Here is a 25,650-nt window from a genome sequence, read left to right on the forward strand (position 1 = left end):
CCTACAGAGGTGGTTGGAGAAGCCTTTTTAGAGGGGTTGTTATCAGCACTTGTGTGTGTCTGATCCCTCACTGGCATTTGAATGCCAGGGTTAGAAGCTTGATTGGCATTAGACACCAACTTCTTACCTGTTTCTAGCGTTTGAACGCCAGAACTGAGCCTCCATTGGGCGTTTGACACCAACTCCTTGCCTGTTTCTGGCGTTTGAATGCCAGAACTGAGCATGGGTTGGGCGTTTAGTGCCAGCTCTCCACCCTTTTCTGGCGTTTGAGCGCCAGAATCATTCTTCTCTGGGCTCTTACTGTCTTCAGAGGGATTTTGGGTAGCAGTTTGTTCATTTCTTGGCTTCCTGCTGCCTTGAAGTGAGGTATTTAATGTTTTCCCACTTCTTAATTGAACTGCTTGGCACTCTTCTGTTATTTGTTTTGATAACTGTTGTTCTGTTTGCTTCAACTGTACTTCCATATTCATATTAGCCATTCTTGTGTCTTGTAGTATCTCCTTGAATTCGGCTAGCTATTTTGTTAGAAAATCTAATTGCTGATTGAATTCAGTAATTTGTTCTGCAGGACTGAGTTCAGTAGTTACTATTTTAGCCTCTTCTTTCATGGAAGATTCATTACTTAGGTACAGATGCTGATTTCTGGCAACTGTATCAATGAGCTCTTGAGCTTCTTCAATTGTCTTTCTCATGTGTATGGATCCACCAGCTGAGTGGTCTAGAGAAATCTGAGCTTTCTCTGTAAGCCCATAATAGAAGATGTCTAACTGCACCCACTCTGAAAACATTTCAGAGGGGCATTTTCTTAGCATCTCTCTGTATCTCTCCCAGGCATCATAAAGAGATTCATTATCTCCTTGTTTAAAGCCTTGGATGTTCAGTCTTAGCTGTGTCATCCGTTTTGGAGGGAAATATTGATTCAGGAATTTTTCTGACAGCTGTTTCCATGTCCTTATGCTAGCCTTAGGTTGGTTATTTAACCACCTCTTAGCTTGGCCTTTTACAGCAAATGGAAACAGTAATAATCTGTAGACATCCTGATCTACTTCCTTATCATATACTGTGTCAGCAATTTGTAAAAACTGTGCCAGAAACTCTGTAGGTTCTTCCTGTGGAAGACCGGAATACTGGTAACTTTGCTGCACCATGATAATGAGCTGAGGATTCAACTCAAAGCTACTGACTCCGATGGAGGGTATACGGATACTACTCCCATATGAAGCAGTAGTGGGGTTAGCATATGACCCCAGAGTCCTTCTGGACTATTCATTTCCACTTAGGTCCATGATAGAGAAAGGGAGATGATGTGGATTTATTTTATTTATTTTATTATATTTAAAAGAAAAAATTTCGAAATAATAAAATAAAATAAAATAAAAACTACAATAAAAATAAAAAAAGAGAATTGAAAATATTTTATGAGGATTTTCGAAAAAGTGAGGAGAGAGAAAGTGGTTAGGATATTTTTGAAAAATATATGATTTTTAAAAACTTGACAACTAAGATATGATAAGATAAAATTTTGAAATTGAAATCTGAATTTTTTTGAAAAAGAATTTCGAAATATTTGCTCAAAAATAGTTAGAGAAGATATTTTTTTATTTTTGAATTTTATGATGAAAAAGAAAAACACACAAAAGACACACAACTTAAAATTTTTAGATCTAATGCTCCTTGTTTTCGAAAATTTTGGAGGGAAAATACCAAGGAACACCAAACTTAAAAATTTTAAGATCAAAACACAAGGAAGACTCAAGAACACCAAACTTAAAGTTTGGCATAAGATAGAACACCAAACTTAAAATTAAAAAAAAAAACAAAATAAAATTTTCGAAAACTAAAGAAAAGTTAACAGGAGAACACCAAACTTAAAGTTTGGCACAAGATTTATTCAAAAAAAATTATTTTTGGAAAAGTTTTAAAAAGAAGATAGCCAATTACCAAGAACATAAGCACAACGCTCTAGCCAATTGAGCTATAAATTTAACGTGTTTTAATAAGGTATTTAATAAATAATTTTTTTTTTTGAAAACTGATATTTTGAAAAAGCACAAGAAAAACAAGAAAAGACACAGAACAAGAAAACTAAAGATCAAACAAGAAAAATTGACAAGAACAACTTGAAGATCAAGGAAGAACAAAGAACATGTAATTCGAAAATTGAAAGACAAAGAAAAGCATGCAATTGACACCAAACTTAAAACATGACACTAAACTCATAGAAAAACTAAAAATTGATAAAGAAAAATAATATTTTTGAAAAATTTTTTGAAAAGAAAATAAAAGACTCTGACCCAAAAGATAAAATTTTCCTAATCTAAGCAATAAGATGAACCGTCAGTTGTCCAAACTCGAACAATCCCCGGCAACGGCACCAAAAACTTGGTGCATGAAATCATAATCACACTTTTGCAATCTCGTACCACTAACCAGCAAGTGCACTGGGTCATCCAAGTAATACTTTACGTGAGTAAGGGTCGAATCCCACGAAGATTGTTGGCTTGAAGCAATCTATGGTTATCTTGTAACTCTTAGTCAGGATATCAATTATAATTATCAGTTTGAATTGCGAAGAATAAAAGAGCATGGATTAAATAATACTTATTATGCAGTAATGGAGAATGTGTTGGAGTTTTGGAGATGCTTTGTCTTCTGAATCTCTGCTTTCCCCCTGTCTTCTTCTTCACGCACGCAAGGTTCCTCCTATGGCAAGCTGTGTGTTGGTGGATCACCGTTGTCAATGGCTACCATCCGTCCTCTCAGTGAAAATGATCCAGGTGCGCTGTCATCGCACGGCTAATCATCTGTCGGTTCTCATTCATGCTGGAATAGGATCCATTGATCCTTTTGCGTCTGTCACTACGTCCAACCCTTGTGAGTTTGAAGCTCGTCACAGTCATTCAATCCCTGAATCCTACTCAGAATACCACAGACAAGGTTTAGACTTTCCGGATTTTCAAGAATGCTGCCAATAGATTCTAGCTTATACCACGAAGATTCTGATTAAAGAATCCAAGAGATACTCATTCAATCGAAGGTAGAACGGAGGTGGTTGTCAGGCACGCGTTCATAGGTTGAGAATGGTGATGAGTGTCACGGATCATCACATCCATCATATTGAAGTGCGAATGAACATCTTAGATAGAAACAAGCGTGTTTGAATAGAAAACAAAAATAATTGCATTAATTTATCGAGACACAGCAGAGCTCCTCACCCCCAACAATGGAGTTTAGAGACTCATGCCATCGAAGAGTACAAAGTTCAGATCTAAAAATGTCATGAGGTATAAAATAAATCTCTAAAAGTTGTTTAAATACTAAACTAGTAACCTAGGTTTACAGAAAATGAGTAAACTATGATAGATAGTGCAGAAGTCCACTTCCGGGGCCCACTTGGTGTGTGCTGGGGCTGAGACTTAAGCTTTACATGTGCCTAAGCTGTTTCTGGAGTTAAACGCCAGGTTGTAACCTGTTTTGGGCGTTTAACTCCAACTTGTAACCTATTTCTGGTATTTAACGCCAGAATAGGGCAGAGAACTGGCGTTGAACGCCAGTTTGCATCATTGAAACTCGGGCAAAGTATAGACTATTATATATTGCTGGAAAGCCCTGGATGTCTACTTTTCAACGCAATTAAAAGCGCAGCATTTGGACTTCTGTAGCTCCAGAAAATCTATTTCGAGTGCAGGGAGGTCAGAATCCAACAGCATCTGCAATCCTTTTTCAGCCTCTGAATCAGATTTTGCTCAGGTCCCTCAATTTCAGTCAGAAAATACCTGAAATCACAGAAAAATACACAAACTCATAGTAAAGTCCAGAAATGTGAATTTTGCATAAAAACTAATAAAAACATAGTAAAAACTAACTAAATCATACTAAAAACTATGTAAAAACAATACCAAAAAGCGTATAAATTATCCGCTCATCACTTGCTCAATCCAACAATCTCCGTGGGATTCGACCCTCACTCACCTGAGGTATTAATTGAATGACCCGGTGTACTTGCCGGTCAAGCTGTGCGGAGATTTAATTTCCATGCACCAAATTTTTGGCGCCGTTGCCGGGGATTGTTCGAGATTGACAAACTACCGGACTATCTTGCTGCTTAGATTGGGTACTTTTTACGGTTTTGTTGCTTTTTAATTGTGTTCTTGTTTTTCTTTTTCAAAATTTTTTTAAAACCTCTTCTTTTCTTTAGTAATCTTTTTATTTTGTTTGAGTCTTGTGTCAATTTTTAAGTTTGATGTTCTTTTTGGTGTTTCTTGAGTTTTCTTTCTTTGAGATTTTTGAAAATTTGTTCTTGGTGTTCATCTTGATATTCGAATTGTTCTTGTTATTTTCTTGTGTTTGATTTCAAAATCTTTAAGTTTGATGTCTTTTAGTGTTTTTCTCTTTAAAAATTTCGAAAATTAAGTTTCTTTGATTTCAAAATTTTTAAGTTTGGTGTCATGAGTGTTTTCCGTATCTTTTTAAATTTAAAAAATTTTATAATTTCCTTAAAAATTTCGAAATTTTTTAAATTTAATTTCAAAATCTTTATCTTATCTTTATTTGAATTTAATTTTTAAATTTGGTGTCTTGGGTTGGTAAATTTTAAATTTGTTTTAAAATCATATCTTATCTTTCTAGATTCTTGATCTTTATCTTTCTTATCTTATGAATTTCAAATCTTATTTTGGTTATCTTAGTTTAATTTCAAATTTTTAAAATTTAAATTCAAATCTTATCTTATCTTGTTTGATTCTTTTTCAAATTTCAAATCTTTAAATTTCAAACTTTCAAATCTTATCTTATCTTGTTTGATTCTTTCTTTCTAAATTCAAATTTTAAATCTTTTTGTTTGACTTTCTCTTTTTAAATTTCAAAACTTTTAAGTCAAATCTTTTCTTTTTATTTTCAAATCTTGATTAGTTACTTGTTTGTTTCTTTTTAATTTTAAAAGTTTAGTCTCTCTCTAATCTTTCTCTCTTCTGATTTTTGAAAATCTCCACTCTCTCTCTTCTAATTTTAAAAAATTTCTACTTTTCTCTCCTTCTTTATTTTCGAAAATATTCTACTTCTTTTCTCTCTCATCTATTTTCGAAAATTCATTATTTCTTTTCCCTCCATAATTTTTGAATTCTTCTTTCTGCTCTTCCATTCCCTTCTATTGGATCTCACTAGGAGCCCTCTGTACTTTGACATAGAGGCCCCCACCTTTCCATTTCCTTGCATTTTGCTTGTGTATGCAGGAATACCAAAAATCACTATGGATCCAAATGAGGATGCACAACCTAGGAGAACTTTGGGGTCTTATACAGCTCCCATTCTTGACTTCTATAGAAGGAGTATTAGTGGACCTCCTATTAATCCAGATAACTTTAAGGTCAACTTCAATCTGATCATGCTGATGCAATAACATTGCCAGTTTCATGGACAACCACAGGAAGACCCTAGTAAATTCATCTCCGACTTTTTACAGTTCTGTGACACTGTAGAGGCCAATGGAATGGACCCTGAAATCCTCAGGCTAAAACTATTTCCATTTGCTGTGAAGGATCAAGCAAAGCTATGGTAGAATCTTGAACCCATAGGAAGCCTGAACACTTGGGATAAGCTTGTTAACAAATTCCTGAACAGGTTCTCCTCCTCGCAGAGATGGATTGAGCTCATGACAGACGTTCAGACCTTCAGGCAGAAAGAGAGCGAGTCCCTCTATGATGCTTGAAAAAGATACAAGCGGATGATCAGGAAATGTCCCCTGACATGTTCGCATGTTGGAGCAGGATAAAGATCTTCTATGAAGGACTCTCTGAGATGGCCAAGAGGTTCTTGGATCACTCTACAGGTGACTCTTTGCACCCTTGGAAAATGACATTCAAAGAGGCAAATGAGCTCATTGAGATGGTTGTCAATAACCAGTACTTATACTCATGTGATGAGACCCCAGTTAGGACAGAAGTTCTAGACGTGGAGACTATAGCCGCACCCCTTGCTGAGATTTATAGTGCTCCTCCAGATACTCATGGTGATATGAGTAGTAACTACCCTAAAGGAGACACTCAAAACTATGACCAATGGGCACCTGAGCAAGTTAATATTCCTCTTATTGAGTTGATTGAGGAAGTGCATCCCTATAGGGCCTTCACAGAAATCCTGATACTCTCTGGGAAGGATACCTTAAAAGAAGGTGGAACAGTAGTCTTCACCAAGGAGGCCGAACCTCAGGATCCTGCCACTGAGGAACTGAAGGCAATTAAGGACCAGAAGGATCTTGAGAATGTCATTGAGCACGCCCCTACAGAGGAAAAGGAGCCTCAAGGTCAACGCTCTATGGATGTGCGGGAGGAGCCTAGGAAGCCCATTGAGCACGTCTCCATGAAGATGGAGGAGCCTGAAGAATGTCCTCCTCCAAACGTGCAGAAAGAGCCTGAAGATAAGCAACTGGCTCATTTTTTAGCATCCCTCAGGAAGCTGCAAGTCAATATCTCTTTTGTAGAGGTATTGGAGAAGAAGACCCCCTATACGGCCTATCTAAAAGGCATTCTTTTTGAAAAGAAGGACCTAAGGGGAGATGAGACTATGATACTGACCAAAGAGTGCAGTGCCTTAGTCCAGAATGAACTACCAAGGATGGTGTCAGATCTAAGGAGCTTTTAGATTCTATGGACTACTGGAAATATCACTTTTGACAAAGTCCTGTATGATCTTGGCTTAAATTTAAATCTGATACCTTCATCTGTGATGAAGAAGCTAGGAATGCAAGAGGCACAACTAACAAGGATCACCCTGCAATTGGCTGACCAGTCTTTGAGGCAATCACAAGGACTAGTGGAGAACGTACTGGTAAAGGTTGGAGAGCTCTTCTTCCCTGCAAGCGCTGACATGGGAGAGGATGCAATTGACTCCATCATCCCAGGAAAACCATTCCTGGCCACTAAAAGAGCCTTAATAGATGTTGAGAGAGGAAAAATAGCACTGAGGTTGTTCAAGATTTTTAAACCTCCACTACCTCCTGACAAGGGAGGCACCTTCATGCAGTATTCAGTATCTAAGCCTCTCCCCTTGATTGAAACCAATTCAATCCCTCCTAAGTCTAAACGTAAGTTTGGTATTGGATGGACACTATCCACCAAGGAGGAAGGCCCCAAGAGGAAGATACCTAGGGGTTGGAAAAATAAAAATGTCCCTACTTAAGGCTTCTCACTAGGGATGAGGGTAGCATTCTCTACAAGCCCAGTCCTACCTCAGGCAGTGAATAAAATCCTATCTCTCGAGCATATTAAGCTGAGCTATGAGAGCATAGGAAGGAAGCTCCCAATAGGGAGTGAGGATTTAAACCTCCATGACTATCGTCCTCCTTGAAGAAAGGAGCTGTTCGTCAAGCTAATGACGGTAAAGAAGCGCTTGTTGGGAGGCAACCCAACCATAAGTAGAGTATTTCTGTTTTTCTTTCCTTAAGTTTATTTCCATTTGAGTTTCTATTAGCTTATTATCATTGTGTTTTCCTTGCATTCTAATGTTTGTGATTATGTACAGTAATTAGAACAGAGACAGAGTTATTCAGAACTAAAAACAACATATACTGAGGGAAGCTGTCACGCGTATGCGTGAAAGACGCGCACGCGTCGCTTGAATTTTTTCCACTTCACGTGTATGCGTGAACGACGCGCACGCATCGAATGCAAGATGCTGCTGCATGATACAAAAACCCGAGACTTGTGCTGGAACCATGCAGGAAGGGTGCCAGGAGCACAAACCACCCGACGCGTACGCATGGTTGACGCATACGTGTCGCTCATTTTTCTTCCATTTCACACGTATGCGTGAAAATGCGCACGCGTTGAATGTATGATGCTGCAGGATGGTACAAAAACTGAGGCTTATGCTCAAACTGTGCAAATTTTCTGCCCAGGGCAAATTTAGTTCCCACGCACACGCGTGGAGGACGCGATGCGTCATTTCCCATTCTTGGCTTTTCATACGTACGCGTGGTTGACGCGTACGCGTCACTTGATTTTCTTCCTAGTCCACGCGTATACGTGAATGAGGCATATGCGCCAATCACGAAGAAAGGGAGGTTTGACTTTTTCAACCATATCGTTTCCAAATCTTATTTTTTTAATCATATATTTCCTCTTCTCTCAAATTCAAAATTTCAAAATCAACCACTCTTGGTTCAATTACGAAGACTCTTTCAAAAATTATCTTTTGAAATTCAATTTGTCTAAAATCTTTTCAAATATTTTTCAATTCTTTTTAGTATCTTTAAAACTAAATACAATTTTAAATCCTATCTTTCTTATCTTTTTAAAGATTTGGAATCATATCATTATTATCTTGAAATTCTTTCTTTTTGAAAACCCAATCCCTTCCCTATTCATTATATTCGAAGCCCTCTTCCCCTCTCATCCATCCTCTACTTTCGAATTCTCTCTTCTTCTCTTCTTCATCTCTTTGCTTAGAACGAGCAAAACTTTTAAGTTTGATGTTGGGAAAAGGCATTTCTTTTCACTTGTTTACTCCCATGGCTCTAAAAGGAGGAAGACCGACTCCAAAAAACAAGAAAGAAGCTGCCCTACCAACAGTTATTTTCAAACATTTCAAATTTTATGCCAAGCTTCATGAAGAACATTACTATAAAGTAATGTGCAAGAAGACAGTGATCCCAGAGGTCAGATTCGAATTAAAAGAAGATGAATACCCGGAGATCCAAGAACAAATTTGAATAAGAGGTTGGGAGACTCTGACGAGTCCTAAAACCGATGTTGGAATAGTAATGATCCATGAATTCTATGCAAATTTATGGATGACAAAAAAGCAAAAGAAGGACGGACAGGGATACTATACATGGCGCACCATGGTCCGAGGAAGGACTCTACATTTTAACCTAGACAAGGTTAGAGATCCTTAAATTACCCCTGCAAAAGGATGATCCTGAATCCTTTAATAGGAGGGTACAAGGAGATCCAAAATTAGATCAAGTCCTGGCAGACATATGTTTTCCCAGAACTCAGTGGATGAATGACACTAAAGGAAAGCCAAATTAACTTCGAAGGATAGATCTCAAGCCAGTTGCTAGAGGTTGGTTGGATTTCATTGGACGCTCCATACTTCCCACTAGCAACTGCTCAGAAGTCACTATCAAAAGAGCTGTGATTATCCACTGCATCATGATGGGAAATGAGGTGGAAGTCCACCAATTAATCCCTTGTGAACTGTACAAGTTTGCAAATAAGACCTTAACTCAGGCAAAACTGGCATTCCCACACCTTATCTCTCACTTGTGTACAGAAGCAGGAGTCCTTATTGACAAAGATACATGCATCCCCAAGGATGACCCAATTACCAAGAAGAGTATGGAGAACACCAAGGGATTACCTCTGGACAAGATTCAACAGTTAGATGACCATCCCAAGAGGAAGACGCCTGAACCACCTCAAGACCTAAGTATCCCTCTAATTGAACACTAGGCTCAGCTGGTAACATCTGTTGCACAGTTGCAATCCACTCTGGATTAATTGAGAGAGGAACAAAAAGACCAGTCCTGCATGCTTTGCAAACTGGTTAAGGAACAAGAGAAGCAAGGGAGAAATTTAGAAGAACTAAAGCGCTAAAAGACATCTCCTGAAGAGAACAATAATCACCAGGATTAAGGTGGTTGAGTTCCATCCCTTTTTAATTCCTGTTCCTGTCTTTTAATTCCTGCTTTTCAATTCTAGAATGCATGATCACCATTAGGATTTCTTTATTTTCTTTTCAATCTTTATTTTTGTCTATTAAGGTTAAGATATCCCACTTATCATTCCCTCAAACTTAAAATAAAATTTTATTTTCAAGAAGCAGTGAGTGCATAATTTTCGAGTATATCATTACTTATCTCCAAATTAATTTTTTGTGGTGTCATTGCATTGATTTTCTGAATGCATGAATTAACTGTGCATGTTTGATAGTGAAAATAAGTGTATTGGCTCTTGAAGAACAGTAAATTTAGAGAAGTATTCTTAATTTTCCGAAAAATAAAAAATATTGATTCTTGAAACAAAAAAAAGCAGGAAAAAAAAAGAAGATGCAAAAAGAAAGAAAAAGAAAAAGAAAGAAAGGAAAAGAAAAATCAAAAGAAAGAAAAAGAAAAGAAAAAGAAAAAAAAGCAAAAAGAAAAATCCAAAGCACTCAAAATAAAAGAAAATGAGAGTGTGGGTCCAATGTTTTGAGCATCAATGGTTAGGAGGGTCAAACCATAAATAAGGCCTAAAAAGTTCAAATGAACTGCTTTCCCTAACTATATGCTTGTGGTGTGAAGGTATCAAGTGAAAAGCTTGAGATTGAGCATTAAAAGTCGTGATTCAAAGCAAAAAGAGTATGCCTAAGAACCCTAGGTACCACTGTCTGGGGATTCTAGCAAAGTTAAATCATAATCCAAGAGGGTTCACCCAGTTAAGTGCTTGTGGCGTTTATGTATCCGGTGGTAATACTGGAAAACAAAACGGTAAGGGTCACGGCTAGGCTAAAAAAGAAGTTGTGTTCAAGAACCAAGAAAACCAAACTAGGAAAATCAATAATATCATCCGGAATTCAGTTCCAAGGGATGCCAATACTTTTGAGCTTCAAAGGAAAGTGAGATGCCAAACCTATTCAGAAATCAAGAGGCTAATTGCCTCATTCCAATAATTAGAGCTAAGTTTCATTGAGAGCTCTGAAACTTATTATAATTCGCTCTTCTTTATCCTATTTTGTTTTTGGTTGCTTGGGGACAAGCAACAATCTAAGTTTGGTGTTTGATGAGCGGATAATTTATACGCTTTTTGGCATTGTTTTTACATAGTTTTTAGTATGATTTAGTTAGTTTTTAGTATATTTTTATTAGTTTTTAAATAAAAATCACATTTCTGGACTTTACTATGAGTTTGTGTGTTTTTCTATGATTTCAGGTATTTTCTGGCTGAAATTGAGGGACTTGAGCAAAAATCAGATTCAGAGGTTGAAGAAGGACTGCAGATGCTGTTGGATTCTGACCTCCCTGCACTCAAAGTAGATTTTCTGGAGTTGCAGAACTCTAAATGGCGCGCTCTCAATTAAGTTGGAAAGTAGACATCCAGGGCTTTCTAGCAATATATAATAGTCCATACTTTGCCCGAGTTTAGATGACGTAAACTGGCGTTCAACGCCAGCTTTTTGCCCTATTATGGAGTTAAACGCCAGAAACAGGTTGCAAAGTAGAGTTAAACGCCAGAAACAGGTTACAAATTGGCGTTCAACTCCAAGAAAGACCTCTACACGTGTAACGCTCAATGCTCAGCCCAAGCACACACCAAGTGGGCCCCAGAAGTGGATTTCTGCATCATTTACTCATTTCTGTAAACCCTAGTAACTAGTTTAGTATAAATAGAACTTTTTACTATTGTATTTACATCTTTGGATCATCTAGGGATTACTTTTGATCCTTTGATCATGTTTAGGGGGCTAGCCATTCGGCCATGCCTGGACCTTGTTCTTATGTATTTTCAATGGTAGAATTTCTACACACCATAGATTAAGGTGTGGAGCTCTGCTGTTCCTCATGAATTAATGCAAAGTACTATTGTTTTTCTATTCAATTCAAGCTTATTCCTTCTCTAAGATATCCATTCACACCCAAGAACATGATGAATGTGATGATTATGTGACGCTCATCATCATTCTCACTTATGAACGCGTGCCTGACAAACACTTCCGTTCTACATGCAAACAAGCTAGAATGAGTATCTCTTAGATATCTAATACCGAGGACTGAGTCCGAGATATTAGAATCTTCGTGGTATAAGTTAGAACCCATGGACGGCCATTCCTGAGATCCAAAAAGTCTAAACCTTGTCTCTGGTATTCCGAGTAGGATCTGGGAAGGGATGGCTGTGACGAGCTTCAAACTCGCGAGTGCTGGGCGTAGTGACAAACGCAAAAGGATAGTAAATCCTATTCCAGTATGATCGAGAGCCGACAGATGATTAGCCATGCAGTGACAGCGCATTGGACCATTTTCACAGAGAGGACGGGATGTAGCCATTGACAACGGTGATGCCCAACATAAAGCTTGCCATGGAAACGAGTAGGAATGATTGGATGAAGACAGCAGGAAAGCAGAGGTTCAAGAGGAACGAAAGCATCTCTATACGCTTATCTGAAATTCTCACTAGTGAATTACATAAGTATCTCTATCCTAGTTTATATTTTAATTATCAAATCTCTAAAACCATTTGAATCCGCCTGACTGAGATTTACAAGGTCACCATAGCTTGCTTCAAGCCGACAATCTCCGTAGGATCGACCCTTACTCACGTATGGTTTATTATTTGGACGACCCAGTGCACTTGCTGGTTAGTTGTGCGAAGTTGTGACAAAGTGTGATTCACGTTTGAGAGCACCAAGTTGTTGGCGCCATTGTTAAAGATCACAATTTCGTGCACCAAGTTTTTGGCACCGTTGTCGGGGATTGTTCGAGTTTGGACAACTGAGGGTTCATCTTGTTGCTCAGATTAGGTAATTTTATTTTATTTTTAAGCTTTTTATTTTTTTTATTTTCGAAAAAAATTTCAAAAAAATTTTTCAAAAAATAAATATTTTCAAAAATATATTTTTTTCTTCAGAATTTTTAAGAATGAATTCTAGTGTTTCATGATGATTTGTTGAATCCTGGCTGGCTGTAAGCCATGTCTAATCTTTTGGATCGGGATTTCAACTTATCATCACAAGAGCTTGCTGATCTTCACCCATTTGGCAGTTACACACATAGTTGTTGTATACATGGGAGGTAGGCAATGTCTGCTAAAGCTTGGCTGGCCATTGGCCATGTCTAGTGTTTTGGACCGGAGCTTTCACTGAAAGCTTGGCTGGCTAGTAAGCCATGTCTAATTCCTGGACCGGAGTTTTAGACTAACATTGCAAGATTCCTGGAATTCTTATTAAAAATTTTGGAATCCTTTTTTTTTTTCAAAATAATTTTCGAAAATCCAAAAAATTTACAAAATCATAAAAACCAAAAATATTTTGTGTTTCTTGTTTGAGTCTAGTGTCAAGTCATAAGTTTGGTGTCAATTGCATGTTTATCTCTTTCTTGCATTTTTCGAAAATTCATGCATTGCATTCTTCATGATCTTCAAGTTGTTCTTGATGAATTTCCTTGTTTGATCTTTGCATTTTCATGTTTTGCATTCTTTCTTGTTTTTCATATGCATTTTCAATTTGTTAGTGTCTAAAAATTAAAAATTTCTAAGTTTGGTGTCTTGCATGTTTTCCTTTTCTTAAAAATTTTCAAAAAAATAAGTTCTTGGTGTTCATCTTGACATTCAAAGTGTTCTTGGTGTTCATCTTGACATTCATAGTGTTCTTGCATGCATCATTTGTTTTGATCCAAGATTTTCATGCATTGAGTCTTTTGATGTTTTTCTCTTTCATCATTAAAAATTTAAAAATAAAAAAAATATATTTCCCTTTTTCACTCATAAAATTCAAAAATTTGAGTTGACTTTTTCAAAAAATTTTAAAATCTAGTTGTTTCTTATGAGTCAAATCAAATTTTCATTTTAAAAACTCTATCTTTTTCAAAAATCAAATCTTTTTCATTTTTCTTTTATGATTTTTGAAATTTTCAAAATGATTTTCAAAAATCTTTTTCTTATTTTCATTTCATATTTTCAAAATTAATGCTAACAATTAATGTGATTGATTCAAAAATTTTAAGTTTGTTACTTGCCTAGTAAGAAAGGTTCAATCTTTAAACTCTAGAATCATATTTTTTTAGTTTCTTGTTAGTCAAGTAATCAACTTTAATTTTCAAAATCAAATCTTTTTAAAATTTCCTTTTCAAAACTTTTTCAAAATAAGTTTCAATCACATCTTTTTCCAAATCAATTTCAAAATCTTTCTAACTTCTTTCCTAACTTCTTATCTTTTCAAAAATTGATTTTCAAATCTTTTTCAATTAATCTTTTCTTTTTGTTTGATTCATATCTTTTTCAAAACTACCTAACTAATTCTCTCTAATTTTCGAAATCACCTTCCTCTTTTTCAAAATTCCTTTTTAATTAACTAATTGAATTAAATTTTAATTTAATTTCAATTTTCTTTTTTTTTTTAATTTTCGATTTTTAACTCTAATTTTAAATTAAAAACAAAAATATTTTTCTTTTCTTTTCAATTATTTTCGAAAATTTTTCTTCCTCATCTCCTTCTAATTATTTATTTGTTTACTAACACTCCTCTTCATCTAAGAATTCGAACCCACTCCTCACCCCTGTGTTTGGATTCTCCTTCTTTTATTCTTATCTTCTTCTACTCACATAAAGGAATCTCTATACTGTGACATAGAGGATTCCATATTTTTTTTTGTTTTCTTCTTTTTCATATGAGCAGGAACAAGGATAAGAACATTCTTGTTGAAGCTGATCCTGAACCTGAAAGGACTCTGAAGAGGAAGCTAAGGGAAGCTAAAGCACAACTCTCTGGAGAAAATATGACAGAAATTTTCGAAAAAGAAGTAGAGATGGCCGAAACCAATAACAATGGTAGAGGTGCACGGAAGATGCTTGGTGACTTTACTGCACCAAATTCCAACTTACATGGAAGAAGCATCTCAATCCCTGCCATTGGAGCAAACAATTTTGAGCTAAAGCCTCAATTAGTTTCTCTGATGCAACAAAATTGCAAGTTTCATGGACTTCCATCAGAAGATTCTTTTCAGTTCTTAACTGAATTCTTGCAAATCTGTGATACTGTTAAGACCAATGGGGTTGATCTTGAGGTCTACAGGCTTATGCTTTTCCCGTTTGCTGTAAGAGACAGAGCTAGAGTATGGTTGGACTCTCAACCTAAAGATAGCCTGAACTCTTGGGATAAGCTGGTCACGGCTTTCTTAGCCAAGTTCTTTCCTCCTCAAAAGCTTAGCAAGCTTAGAGTGGATGTTCAAACCTTCAAACAGAAAGAAGGTGAATCCCTCTATGAAGCTTGGGAGAGATACAAGGAACTGACCAAAAAGTGTCCTTCTGACATGCTTTTAGAATGGACCATCCTGGATATATTCTATGATGGTTTGTCTGAATTATCAAAGATGTCATTGGACCATTCTGCAGGTAGATTCGTTCACCTAAAGAAAACGCCTGCAGAAGCTCAGGAACTCATTGACATGGTTGCAAATAACCAGTTCATGTACACTTCTGAAAGGAATCCTGTGAGTAATGGGATGCCTCAGAGGAAGGGAGTTCTTGAAATTGATACTCTGAATGCCATATTAGCTCAGAATAAAATATTGACTCAGCAAGTCAATATGATTTCTCAGAGTCTGAATGGATTGAAGGAATCATCCAACAGTACTAAAGAGGCATCTTCTGAAGAAGAAGCTTATGATCCTGAGAACCCTGCAATAGCAGAGGTGAATTACATGGGGGAACCCTATGGAAATACTTATAATCCCTCAGGGAGAAATCATCCAAATTTCTCATGGAAGGATCAACAAAAGCCTCAACAAGGCTTTAATAATGGTGGAAGAAACAGGTTTAGCAATAGCAAGCCTTTTCCATCATCCACTCAGCAACAAATAGAGAATTCTGAGCAAAATCCATCTAGCTTAGCAAATATAGTCTCTGATTTATCTAAGGTCATTCTAAGTTTCATGAATGAAACAAGGTCTTCCATTAGAAATTTGGAGGCACAAGTAGGCCAGCTGAGTAAAAGAGTCACTGAAACTCCTCCTAGTACTCTCCCAAGCAATACGAAAGAAAATCCAAAGAGAGAGTGCAAGGCCATTGAATTGACCATCACGGCCGAACCTACAAGGGAGGAAGAGGACGTGAATCCTAGTGAGGAAGACCTCCTGGGACGTTCAGTGATCAATAAGGAGTTCTTCAATGAGGACCTGAAGGAATCTGAGGCTCATACAGAGACCATAGAGATTCCATTCAACTTACTTCTGCCCTTTATGAGCTCTGATGAGTATTCTTCCTCTGAAGAGGATGAAGACATTACTGAAAAGCAAGTTGCTAAGTACCTTGGTGCAATCATGAAGTTGAATGCCAAATTATTTGGTAATGAGACTTGGGAAGATAAACCTCCCTTGCTCACTAATGAACTAAATGCATTGGATAGGCAAAAATTACCTCAAAAGAAACAGGATCCTGGTAAATTCCTAATTCCCTGTAACATAGACACCATGACCTTTGAGAAAACTCTGTGTGACTTGGGGTCAGGAATAAACTTAATGCCACTCTCTATAATGGAGAAACTTGGGATCTTTGAGGTGCAAGCTGCCAGAATCTCATTAGAGATGGAAGACAACTCCAGAAAACAGGCTTATGGACTAGTAGAGGACGTGTTAGTAAAGGTTGAAGGTCTTTACATCCCTGCTGATTTCATAATCCTAGACACTGGGAAGTTTGAGGATGAATCCATCATCCTTGGAAGACCCTTCCTAGCCACAGCAAGAGCTGTGATTGATGTGGACAGAGGAAAATTGATCCTTCAACTGAATGAGGACAACCTTGTGTTGGGAGGCCACAACCAAACTCTAAGTTTGGTGTTGAACCCCCACATTCAAACTTTAAGTTTGGTGTTGGGAGGTCCCAACAATGCTCTGATTATCTGTAAGGCTCCATGAGAGCTCACTGTCAAGCTATTGACATTAAAGAAGCACTTGCTGGGAGGCAACCCAATGTTATTTAATCATATCTATTTTATTTTCTTTTTGTTATTTCGTGTTTTATTAGGTTGATGATCATGTGGAGTCACAAAAACTACAAAAAAAATCAAAAACAAAATGAAAAACAGCACACCCTGGAGGAGGAGCATTCTGGCGTTTAAACGCCAGAAACAAGCATCTATCTGGCGTTTAATGCCAGAAACAAGCACCAAGCTGGCATTTAACGCCAGAAACAAGCATATACCTAGCGTTAAACGCCAGAAACAGGCTACATTTGGGCGTTTAACACCAGAAACAAGCAGCAGTCTGGCGTTAAACGCCAGGATTGCACACTAAGGGCGTTTTACACGCCTAATTGGAGCACGGATGTTAAGTCCTTGACCCCACTGGATCTGTGGACCCCACAGGATCCCCACCACTTCTTCTCTCCTCTTCACACCTTTTCATAACTCTCTTCCCCAAATACCCTTCATCAATCACCTCATTCACTCTTCCCCATCACCTCTTCACCACTCACATCCATCCACTCTTTCCCAAAAACCCCACCTACCTTCAAATTCAAACTATTTACCCTCCCAAACCTAACCCTAATGGCCGAACCCTAACCCTTCCCCCACTTCTATATAAACCCCTCATTCCTTCTTCATTTTCACACAACACAACCCTCTCTTCTTCCCCTTGGCCGAATACACCCCTCTCTCCCTCTCCTCCATTTCTCTTCTTCTTCTCCTTCTTTCTTTCTTCTTTTGCTCGGGGACGAGCAAACATTTTAAGTTTGGTGTGGTAAAAGCATTGCTTTTTGTTTTTCCATAACCATTAATGGCACCTAAGGCCAGAGAAACCTCTAGAAAGAGGAAAGGGAAGGCAATTGCTTCCACCTCTGAGTCATGGGAGATGGAGAGATTCATCTCAAAGGTCCATCAAGACCACTTCTATGAAGTTGTGGCCAAGAAGAAAGTGATCCCTGAGGTTCCTTTCAAGCTCAGAAAGAATGAGTATCCAGAGATCCGACATGAGATTCAAAGAAAAGGTTGGGAAGTTCTCACCAACCCCATTCAACAAGTCGGGATCCTAATGGTTCAAGAGTTCTATGCAAACGCATGGATCACTAGGAACCATGATCAAAGTGTGAACCCGAATCCAAAGCATTGGCTTACCATGGTTCGGGGGAAATACTTAGATTTCAGTCCGGAAAATATAAGGCTGGCGTTCAACTTGCCAATGATGGAAGAAAACGCACGCCCCTACACTAGAAGAGTCAACTTTGATCAAAGGTTGGACCAAGTCCTCATGGACATATGTGTGGAAGGAGCTCAATGGAAAATTGACTCAAGAGGCAAGCCGGTTCAATTGAGAAGACTGGACCTTAAGCCTGTAGCTAGAGGATGGTTGGAGTTTATTCAACGTTCAATCATTCCTACTAGCAACCGGTCTGAAGTTACTATAAACCGGGCCATCATGATCCATAGTATCATGATTGGGGAGGAAGTGGAAGTTCATGAGATTATACCTCAAGAACTCTACAAGGTGGCTGACAAGTCTTCCACTTTGGCAAGGTTAGCCTTTCCTCACCTTATTTGCCACCTATACAATTTGGCTGGGATTGACATAGAGGGAGACATCCTTATTGAAGAGGATAAGCCCATCACTAAGAAAAGGATGGAGCAAACAAGAGATCATGGACCTCAACAGGAGCATGAGGAAATTCCTCACCATGAAATCCCTGAGATGCCTCAAGGGATGCACTTCCCTCCACAAAATTATTGGGAGCAAATCAATACTTCCCTAGGAGAATTAAGTTCCAACATGGGACAACTAAGGGTGGAGCACCAAGAGCACTCCATTATCCTCCATGAAATTAGAGAAGATCAAAGAGCTATGAGGGAGGAGCAACAAAGACAAGGAAGAGACATAGAGGAGCTCAAGAGCACCATTGGTTCTTCAAGAAGAGGAAGACACCACCCTCACTAAGGTGGACTCATTCCTTAATCTCCTTGTTCTTATTTTCTATTTTTCGTTTACTATGCTTTATGTTTATGTTGTGTCTTGTTACATGATCATTAGTGTTTAAGTGTCTATGCCTTAAAGTTATGAATGTCCTATGAATCCATCACCTCTCTTAAATGAAAAATGTTTTAATTACAAAAGAACAAGAAGTACATGGTTTCGAATTCATCCTTGAAACTAGTTAAATTATTTTGATGTGGTGACAATACTTTTTGTTTTCTGAATGAATGCTTGAACAGTGCATATGTCTTTTGAAGTTGTTGTTTATGAATGTTAAATATGTTGGCTCTTGAAAGAATGATGAAAAAGGAGAAATGTTATTTGATAATCTGAAAAATCATAAAAATGATTCTTGAAGCAAGAAAAAGCGGTGAATACAAAAGCTTGCAGAAAAAAAAAATGGCGAAAATAAAAGAAAAAGAAAAAGCAAGCAGAAAAAGCCAAGAGCTCTTTAAACCAAAAGGCAAGAGCAAAAAGCCAATAGCCCTTAAAACCAAAAGGCAAGGGTAATAAAAAGGATCCAAGGCTTTGAGCATCAGTGGATAGGAGGGCCTAAAGGAATAAAATCCTGGCCTAAGCGGCTAAACCAAGCTGTCCCTAACCATGTGCTTGTGGCGTGAAGGTGTCAAGTGAAAACTTGAGACTGAGCGGTTAAAGTCAAGGTCCAAAGCAAAAACAGAGTGTGCTTAAGAACCCTGGACACCTCTAATTGGGGACTTTAGCAAAGCTGAGTCACAATCTAAAAAGGTTCACCCAGTTATCTGTCTGTGGCATTTATGTATCCGGTGGTAATACTGGAAAACAAAGTGCTTAGGGTCACGGCCAAGACTCATAAAGTAGCTGTGTTCAAGAATCAACATACTGAACTAGGAGAATCAATAACACTATCTGAATTCTAAGTTCCTATAGATGCCAATCATTCTGAGCTTCAATGGATAAAGTGAGATGCCAAAACTATTCAAGAGGCAAAAAGCTACAAGTCCCGCTCATCTGATTGGAGCTAAGTTTCATTGATATTTTAGAATTTATAGTATATTCTCTTATTTTTATCCTATTTGATTTTCAGTTGCTTGGGGACAAGCAACAATTTAAGTTTGGTTTTGTGATGAGTGGATAATTTATACGCTTTTTGGCATTGTTTTTACATAGTTTTTAGTATAATTTAGTTAGTTTTTAGTATATTTTTATTAGTTTTTAAATAAAAATCACATTTCTAGACTTTACTATGAGTTTGTGTGTTTTTCTGTGATTTTAGGTATTTTCTGGCTGAAATTGAGGGACTTGAGCAAAAATCAGATTCAGAGGTTGAAGAAGGACTGCAGATGTTGTTGGATTCTGACCTCCCTGCACTCAAAGTGGATTTTCTGGAGCTACAAAACTCCAAATGGCGCGCTCTCAATTGCTTTGAAAAGTAGACATCTAGGGCTTTCCAGCAATATATAATAGTCTATACTTTTCCCGAGTTTAGACGACGCAAACTGGCGTTCAACGCCAGCTTTCTGCCCTATTATGGAGTTAAACGCCAGAAACAGGTTGCAAAGTAGAGTTAAACGCCAGAAAGGCCTCTACACGTGTAACGCTCAATGCTCAGCCCAAGCACACACCAAGTGGGCCCAAAAGTGGATTTTTGCATCATTTACTCATTTCTGTAAACCCTAGTAACTAGTTTAGTATAAATAGAACTTTTTACTATTGTATTTACATCTTTGGATCATCTAGGGATTATCTTTTGATCCTTTGATCATGTTTAGGGGGCTGGCCATTCGGCCATGCCTGGACCTTGTTCTTATGTATTTTCAACGGTAGAGTTTCTACACACCATAGATTAAGGTGTGGAGCTCTGCTGTTCTTCATGAATTAATGCAAAGTACTATTGTTTTTCTATTCAATTCAAGCTTATTCCTTCTCTAAGATATCCATTCGCACCCAAGAACATGATGAATGTGATGATTATGTGACGCTCATCATCATTCTCACTTATGAACGCGTGCCTGACAAACACTTCCGTTCTACATGCAAACAAGCTAGAATGAGTATCTCTTAGATATCTAATACCGAGGACCGAGTCCGAGATATTAGAATCTTCGTGGTATAAGTTAGAACCCATGGACGGCCATTCCTGAGATCCGGAAAGTCTAAACCTTATCTCTGGTATTCCGAGTAGGATCTGGGAAGGGATGGCTGTGACGAGCTTCAAACTCGCGAGTGCTGGGCGTAGTGACAGACGCAAAAGGATAGTAAATCCTATTCTAGTATGATCGAGAACCAACAGATGATTAGCCATGCAGTGATAGCGCATTGGACCATTTTCACAGAGAGGACGGGATGTAGCCATTGACAACGGTGATGCCCAACATAAAGCTTGCCATGGAAAGGAGTAGGAATGATTGGATGAAGACAGCAGGAAAGCAGAGGTTCAGGAGGAACGAAAGCATCTCTATACGCTTATCTGAAATTCTCACTAATGAATTACATAAGTATCTATATCCTATTTTATATTTTAATTATCAAATATCTAAAATCATTTGAATCCGCCTGACTGAGATTTACAAGGTGACCATAGCTTGCTTCAAGCCGACAATCTCCGTGGGATCGACCCTTACTCACGTAAGGTTTATTACTTGGACGACCCAGTGTACTTGCTGGTTAGTTGTGCGAAGTTGTGACAAAGTGTGATTCATGTTTGAGAGCACCAAGTTGTTGGCGCCATTGTTGAAGATCACAATTTCGTGCACCAGTGTTCTGATGAGCGGATATTTATACACTTTTTAGTGCTATTTTCTTATTGTTTTTGGTCATGTTTGTAAGTTTTATTAAGTTTTGGTAGGTTTTAGTGCAAAAATCATTTTTTGGATGCTACTTTGAGTTTTTGTTGTTTTTCTATGATGTTAGGTGATTTTTGGGTGATTCTGGTAAGTTTTGGATAAGTCTGATTCAGAGACAGAGAAAGGACTGCAGATGTTGTCAAATTCTGACCTCCGCACATTTGAACAAGCATTTCTGGAGCTACAGAGGTCCAAATGACGCGCTCTTAACGGCATTGGAAAGATAACTTCCTGGGCTTTCTAGCAATGTGTAATATTTCATACTTTGCTTCGGAATTGAGGGCCTAAAACAAACGTTGAAAGCCCAACTGACACCCTATCCGTGCACCAACGCCTCAAAGAGGGTCCCAACACGTGAATTCACCTAAAGCTCATCCCAAACACTCACCAAGTGGGCTCAAGAAGTGGATTTTCGCACCTCTAGTGAACCTTATCATATTTTTGCATTCCTTTCATTATTAGATTAGGATATTTAAGGAGAAGATCAACCTTGTTTAGGATATTCTCCCCCACTTTCGAATTCCATTGTGTTATTCTGTAAACTATGAGCAACTAAACCTCCCAAGTTAGGGTTAGGAGCTCTGTTCATCTCTATGGAATAATATTATTATTTTTTTACTTTTAATCTATGTCTGATTTTGTAACACCCTACTACACAGAGTTTTACGCTTAAGTCGTAGAACAGAGGTAGTGTGGTGTTACGGACCTCTAAACAGTAAATTAAATACATAATATAGAGAAAAAGATAATATACTAGGAGCCTTAAAACAAAACAGGTAAACAAAAATCGCAAAATGAAAAGCGCAACGCTCAAAAGAAAGGATTACTTGCATGCTAAGAAACCTAATAGGAAATGATAAAAGTAAACCAGCGAGTAAAGGAAAGCCAAGGAAACAGCATAACTGGCCTCTGACTCAGCCTGCAAAGCTAAGGCTGGCCAGAGGATATATATATACATATAAACATACATAAGTATCCCCAAAATACACCAAAATAAACTCCTATCTCTCTCTCAACCTCTAAGAGGAGCAGCATACACAAGTTACTTGGAGAGTAAGCTATATATATATACAAACAGAAACCAAAATACTCCCAAGAACTACTTCGCTTGAAGGATCCAGACGCCTAGCGAGGAACCTCTCGACCTGCATCTGAAAAACAACAACACAGTATGGAATGAGAATCGGAGGTTCTCAGCATGGTAAAAGTGCCACGCGTATAATAAATAAGGTCCTGAGAATGCCATAGGCAATCCTAGAACTTCGTTATTCAGTTATCCAACTTAATTACTAAACAGAAGCCATAAACAGGGGTAGGTATTTTAAATCTGCCTAACTTACTCAATTTCAAATCTGACGTAGCACCAAACCATTTCACCTTTTCCTCCATCCCTCCATCGTCCATAATGTAACAGAAATAAGCAACCAAACAAGTTCAGGCACAAGTAATGAGCAGATAGTGCAAGTAGCAAGTATAACAGGTAGCAGGTGGTATATATTAATTAGGCAAACCCAGGAAATGCATATCAATCAAAACAAACAAATGCATATGATGCATGCCTGTCCTATGGCTGATGAGGCTCATCTGTCGGTTATCCAGCCAACCCGACAAGTCCGAAAACCTTTACTGTCCCCCGTCGCGCATCCCCAAGAGCCTATGAATAGATTTCACATTCAACATCAAGTAATTGCTCAATGGAGGCTATCCATACCCGGGAATTTATACGTGTCCGGTCACCCTTACGACGTAGGGTCAACAGAGTATCGAGGTTCAACCTGGAACACGTGGTGGTGAGCCACAGTTTTTACCCAGGGAAACATTCTCATTCTCTTCATAAAAGCCACCATTTACATCTTACTTCACCCTCAAGTTATCTTGTTTTCCTAGCTTCTTTTATCCACTGACCTGGAACCATACTTTTAAGCCTTAAAGGGGAGAAAATGGAGGTTTAGAAGTGGAAAATTAGTTTAAAATAGTCAAAACCAGTTTTTGTAGCAGGCAGTAGCCACGCGTACGCGTGAGTCATGAGTACGCGTGAAAATGCACACACGCGTACGCATGCTTCTCGCGCATGCGTCGTCAAAATGCCACGCCACGCGTACACGTGGATGGGCATTTTTCCAAAAATTTGGCAGAATGCCTAGAAAGCTTGATGCAACAAATTTTTAACTCCTGCATCACAGTTTTATGTATCAATTTTTCATTGTCCATAACTTTCTCCTCAAAATTCCGCTTTTCACAAAATTGATATCGTTTAAAAGCTTACAAAACCATCTTTCGTTTGCAACAAATCACAACTCAATCCAAAATTTGAGGAGTAAATTATGGACTTCCAAAGTTCATCAAAATTTAGTTTTTAACCAATCCTCAACCAAACCTCATTTTCATCAACTCATGTTCCTTACCATTAAAACTTGCATTTTAATACCATATCAGCCCATTTCATTAACAACCATTACCAATATTACCTTTAACCAATTCAACAAACCTTGATCATCAATAAATATCAACATTTACCTCATACATCAATAACCACTCTTTTATTTATAACAACTCTTCACCTATACCACCCTTCATCATATATTTATCAACCCCTCATGAATAATATCAAGCACATATATTTAATACTAACAAATCATGACCATAACTTCCATTACTAATTCAATTTCAAGAGTACACAATTACAACTTCAACACCTCATAATTCCAATACATATTCACCAACAATTTATTCCAACAACATTACAAGACTAATCATTAAATGCAATCAACCAATTCAACTTATCCTATGGTTCCTCTAACCTAATTTTTCACAACACCGTAAATATTAAACGTGCGAAACTTAAACCATACCTTGGCCGATCACTTTATTTCACCCAAGGCAGCCCCACAAGCAAAACACAGCCCCTCCAAGCTCAATTAAAACAACCACAAACCAAGTCTTGATCACCAATAAGCCTCTAAATACTCCCAATTCAATTCCAATGCATATATACCCACTTAATCTACACCTAATTCATATACATGTTCCAAATTCAATTTTTCCACTATAAATGCAAGATTGAGATAGGGTTTAGGTGTCCTTACCGTACCCATATGCTCAATAGCTCGAGCCCATAAGCCCCGGAAGCTAACTTGAACCTAAAACACAAAATTGGACAAGATTTCACTATAGGATTTCAATTTCACCAAAGAAAGGGAAGTATAGATTCTGAATCAAAAGTGAGGCTTACCAGTGAAATTGATCTGATAGAAAGGTAGAGCTCGACGCGCTAGACGCGTGGCCGCAAACGGTGCGGCGATCGGAGGTCAAACGAGGAAGTTACGGTGGAACAAAGATTGGTGAGGGTTTGGGGATTCTCCTTCTTCCCAAAATCTGCTTGCTTCGTTGGTGTGAAGTGAAGGAGAAGAAGCTGGTGCTTCTTTTATGTTATGGGTCCGATTGGACCCACGGGCCCGGTTTGGGCCCCGATTCAACCGGTTCGGCCCTTCTGGTCCGATTTTGGGCCAAAATTTTAAAATTGATACCAAAATTTTTGTTTCAACGAGCTATATTCTATTTTGATATTAGTTTTGCATTTTTAGCTTTCCTAATTAAAATTCAATTTATTAACTAATTATTTACCGATTTTAGCGGGGTTTACAGATTCAATTTCTAAGGTGTGACTCGTTCTTAATCTATATGAATATGGGGTGGAACTAGCGTATGACCCTTGTTCTACATGGGTCTGATGAGTCCTTAGCGGGATCATCAGAATTAAAGCTTGAGAACACATCTCCTAGACGGCTAATCCACAATTTCGTTGGGGACTTGGAGACCTCAGTTCACCCGAGATCTGGGGCGATTAGGGCCTTTGTGGTATAAACTAGAATCATGAGCATCATTCTCCTATCCGGAAGATTCGACCTTATCTGTGGCGTTTTGAGTAGGATCATCAGAGATTGAATTGTCAGAGCTTCATCCTCGTTCAGATTGGATGACCATTAGCGTGGCATTTGATGTGGATTAGAGGAGATTGAGTGACCATTAGCGTGGCGTTCGATCACTTACAGTTTGCCAAAGAAAGAATCGTCATTCATGGTTAAAGTAGATGGTAAGAAGTATTAATCCGGAAAGATGAGCATCTCTGCAACCTTAACCATTTTCCACCCTTGATTTCACACCACTTCTTTA

At 38.0% G+C, this 25,650-nt stretch overlaps 1 non-coding gene across 1 annotated transcript; it reads right to left on the bottom strand.

Moving 5' to 3' along the window:
* Nucleotides 1–14,899: 14,899 nt before the first annotated feature.
* On the bottom strand, nt 14,900–15,007 carry LOC148578578 (small nucleolar RNA R71). The gene has a single exon (XR_015903554.1). It is a non-coding gene; the product is annotated as a small nucleolar RNA R71 (small nucleolar RNA).
* Nucleotides 15,008–25,650: the final 10,643 nt, after the last annotated feature.

Source organism: Arachis ipaensis, chromosome B1 (assembly GCF_059453495.1).
Source record: "Arachis ipaensis isolate K30076 ecotype BB chromosome B1, ASM5945349v1, whole genome shotgun sequence".
NCBI classification, from domain to species: Eukaryota; Viridiplantae; Streptophyta; class Magnoliopsida; order Fabales; family Fabaceae; genus Arachis; species Arachis ipaensis.